Source organism: Dipodomys merriami, unplaced genomic scaffold (assembly GCF_024711535.1).
Source record: "Dipodomys merriami isolate MVZ:Mamm:240054 unplaced genomic scaffold, mDipMer1.0.p SCAF_169, whole genome shotgun sequence".
Lineage (NCBI taxonomy): Eukaryota > Metazoa > Chordata > Mammalia > Rodentia > Heteromyidae > Dipodomys > Dipodomys merriami.
In genome coordinates, this window is record NW_027203037.1 from 1334506 (window position 1) to 1339230 (window position 4725).

At 31.9% G+C, this 4725-nt stretch overlaps 1 pseudogene; it reads right to left on the reverse strand.

The window, feature by feature from the left end:
- Positions 1 to 344: 344 nt before the first annotated feature.
- LOC138828967 (U6 spliceosomal RNA) lies at positions 345 to 445 on the reverse strand (annotated as a pseudogene).
- Positions 446 to 4725: the final 4280 nt, after the last annotated feature.

Consider the following 4725-nt stretch of genomic DNA (forward strand, 5'->3'; position numbering starts at 1 on the left):
CTCCTAGATATAATACTTTGAATTTTACATTGTTATATAATGTATATGTTCATTAATAAATGTGTCCTTTCAGATTGCATTACATATAGAAAAAGTTTAAGATTCTTTTTTTCCTAGGTCCTTGTATTATTTTATTTCTTTGGGATAAAATGACAATGTTAACTAATTTCAAGTTTTGTAAAGGTTATGCTATGTAAAGGCCTTTCTCAGGTGAAGATTTAATATACTGATGTCAAACTAACCTTTAATTCTATGAATTACACGTATTGTTACACTTCTATTTTTGTAATGAACTTTTTAATAACTGTTTTTAACTGTTTTTCATTTCTTGCATCAGAAGAATGAAAAATATGGAATACTTCACAAATTTTCATATCATCCTTCTGCAAGTGCCATGTTAATCTCTGTATTGTTGCAATTTGGGTAGGCCTGCTGCTGAAAGATGTAGTATCATCTAAATTTAAGTACTTAATGATGCACTCTTTATACAGGCATATATCCATGGTTGACTATTTATAACAAGGAACCCTTATTGTTCCTAAAAATTCTATTGATCTTATTTCTCTAAAATTCTGTGTATAATGGAAAAAAACCTATTTCTTGGTCGATTGCTCACATTTGCAATTTTTTGTCAATGACTATTTTGTCTTTTTCATTTTAAATTTTATCATACTTTGAAGCCTTTACAGCTATGTCCAAAGGTGATTGCTTTTCAAGTATTTATCAACTGAGTTAGCTTTGTGGAGCTAATGGATTCAAAGAAAGCCTTGCTTAAGAGCTACTTCTTAACTTGTGCAAATTAAAATTTCCAAAATGAGGTCTTGCTGGGACAAATGTCTAGCTGACCCTTTACCTTTCTTCCATGTAGGAACAGACCAATCAGAATATCTTACCGTGACAGCAAAGATTGTCCACTGGAACAAAACTAACCTTAGTTACAAGAGATCATAGAGAGATGAACAGTTCAGACAGAATTGTTTAAAATGGAAGGCATTTTATCAAAATATAATTGTTTATTATACTTATCATTTCAAAAGTAGCTAAAGCCAAGAAGGTGAAAAAATTGTTCATATGCATGATTACCTACTGTCCTTGCCTGTCTATCATCCAACCAGGCAGGAACTTACACTACTGACTTTCTATCACCAAATATTTCCATAGCTCCTGGAGAAGTCCATAAGTTTCTCCTCGATATTAGGCCTTAAATTGGTAATGTTTTAATCACAATGTTTCCTCTTGCCTCTAGGCTGTAAATCAACAAATGGTAAAGCTTTAAATCTAACTCTACCAAAAACTGAGGTAGAGATAATGGAATAATACTTTAAAACAGAGTTGCCTTTTTTATATTATATATACTTATATATTTTATATTTATATGTGCTGATTTTAAATTTCACACAGTGAATCTTACTAGAATTGATAGTTTGACAAATATATTGACATTTATACTCATAAATAGATTGGAATATAAATAATTAGGTTTAGAATATATATTAGAATATAAAAAGTATCAATTCAATGTCTTCGGTATAAACTTGTGATACCTTCTATGTGTTCGTGGTCTTCTGAATTCATATGGTAAAATAACAGTATTGTTTTCCACTAATGTATAAGGGATTTTACTCTGATACTCTGTTTATTGTTTTAACTTGCTGGTCCCAAAGTGTTTTTCTCCATATTTCTGAAGCATTCTTACTGATTATACCCAAATTTTGCTGATATGATGTCTAAAAGCTATTATTCTTCTGCAGGACCCACGGGCCCTAGGATACCAGTTTCAAGTTATCTGCAACATCAGATAACAAGGGCAAGACTTCTCACTTAGGCTCATGCAACATGCCAACAGAAAGTAATTGAAGACTAATCTCAATTTCTCATGTCCTATAATATTTCAGGTCCCCAATTCCTTACAGGAATTAGCAGTATTCAACTGTGAAATGCAAGGCAACATGAAATGAAAGATGAGATCACAAAATATGAGAGAAAGTACTGTAGTTCAAATTTTCAATTTACAAATGACCAGCCCATATGAGTGAACAAAATTACAAATGAACAAGATTATTTTTAATACCCCTCTCCTAATGATTAATGAAAGATTTCAGTGCAGCATAAGTTGGCCAAAAATAGTTTCTGGAACGATAGATCCATAATTGGTCTACCAAGGCTAGGAAAACTTGATTTAGAGGTCAAATATAATTTAGAAAAACATTAACTAAGAAGATCCTTAGTGCTTCAAAACACCGGTACTTCAGAAAACTAGGTTGTATAGTATAAAAATGTTGTTATTCTCAAACTAATGATAACCTACCCTTAATCTCCTGAAAGTATATTCATTTTCAAATAAACTATTTAAAATCACATTTGCCAAAATAACACTTGACAAGTAGATGATAGTGACATTAAAAGGCTTTCAAGTGTAGGGAGCAAGTTAAAATAGAGTTGATTTACTTACCCAACATTAATATCAACCAAATTCATTCATTAAAGTGTAGAAATAGTACCCCCACCATTTGTGTTGTTTAGTAGGTGCCTTCCATAAATGTGTTAAATAGATCAGCCTCCCATATTCCAAACCCAAGTATTAGCTAATAAAGTAAATTTCATCACATAAGAACGTACATTTTAAAAAGTCACTAATAGTTGCTTTATCAAGTGTTGTTTTATGTTTTCCCTATCTGTCTAATATAGTAAGAAATATGACTTTAAGTCTTGCATTTGGGTACTGATCAGAGATGTGACAAATATAAAATATGTCTTCTATTTCTATCATATTCCTCTACACTCGTAAATTTTAGTTTTCTTCTTTTTCCAAAACTTATAGGTAGTAGAAAATATTATCCTAGGTAAAATTAAATAATCACACACCATTGTACAAAGCCATTTATAAAAACTGGTAGTTAGGAATACATTCTAAGTAATTTTTAAACTTTCTTGCTGCCTAAAGATTAATCTTCCAAATGAATGAGAATAAAATCATGTCTAAGTGATTCACATCTTCAGTCTTGCAAATTGTTATTGCAGATGAATGAATTATGGAAATATAAACTGACATCAGTTCATGTATATGTGGGATTGAAACTCCATGGAATGTATATAAACCTTTCAAAGTATTAACAGGCAGTTTAACAGAATGACTATCAGGAAATTGAGAACAGAGAGGAACAATAGTAAAGAAATAGAATGAATGAAAAATACAACAAGGGACAAGTACAGCTAGAATACTCAATGTACACATGTAATAAAGGAAGTGGTAAATCTGAAATAAATCTTGGAGAAAGGGTTGGTTCAGATTGATAGAAGGAGTGACTCTGATCCAGGAGCATTAGACAATTAGATGGACATATTTAATTGTAACACACTTGCACAACCTTTTGAAATTCAGTTAAAACACACAACAACAAACAAAAACATACAAAAATTACAACCAAACAGCAATCTCTAGACAGTATGAATATGACCTCTCAAAATTTTAAATAGTTAATGAAGGTCAGTCTTTGGAAAAGCAAACAAAGCTGTGCAAAGAGGGCAGTTTGGGGTGTGGGGAGAATTTTAAACAGATTTAAATAGATTGTCTGAGGTTATAAATCACCTATATCTACTGCAAATATTTTCTTCTGCGAATGTTCTTTGTCTGAACTGGATACTCCAGTCCTGAGACACATTTGATAGCTTGTGAAGACAGAATGGAAGAAACAAGAACAAGAACCTATTACTCCACTGGAGAGAAAGCAGTTCTCTTTGTTTTCTCTCAATCTCTTCACTACTCTATTTTCATACTTTTAATAAAGTCAAGAGATTTGGAATTTTTTCTTTCCTTCTTTGTTGTCACAACTATGTTTATGAAGACCAACACTAATGCAAATCTTTGTCTCCAAAAAACCAGTCCAAGAACCTGTAATCACAAATATTTAGCTATATTTTTTTTCTTTTTTCTTTTACCTTGAAATCTTCTTGTGTCTAATGTGCCCACAAAAATAAGTACTCCACCCCTTTTTGGTTCAGTCACTTTTAACCTCAAAGATATATTTTGCTAACAAAATGCTTAGAGGAAACTGAAGAATAATCCATTTTTATCTTCTCTCTTACAACTTTTATCTTCTCTCTTAAGACTTTCCTTAGATACCATATTATGAACAGTGAAATAATTCTTTGCAAAATCATTTCAATAGATTATTTTTCTCTTGGTCTTGCTTTTGCTCAACAAGATGTATGGAGAAGAATAGAGTTAAATCACCCATTCCTTGGATTACATTGTCTGTTACAAAGGACAATACTTCTATGTCCTACTTCTATGTCCCTTCTTAGCTCTTGCCTGATTTCCAATTAATCAGTTTCTTGGCTTCAAGTCTAGTGAAGGTGAAGGACTATACTGCATCTGCCACTGCTACATCTTCAGGTTTCTCTTTTAAAACTCTTTTATTTGGAGGTGGAATTTATTTTCATGTCTTCATTCAATTTTTTCTGCATTATACTGAGCCAAATAGGCTCTGTAAAATCACTTTAGGTAGCAAAAACATTAAGACAATCTATATCAAAAAGTTTTGGCCCCCTCCACGGCTGAAGCCAGGACCCTTAGCTAGGGCTTCTAAGAACGCGTTTTCTTACCTTTGCAATTTGCTCAATTCTTTTCTGAACCCGAACCTTTTTGGCTTATGTAATAAGAGAAGTCTTCACTATCTCATGTTAATGAGGATATTATATTTTTGAGCTACTTAGAAATGTGAA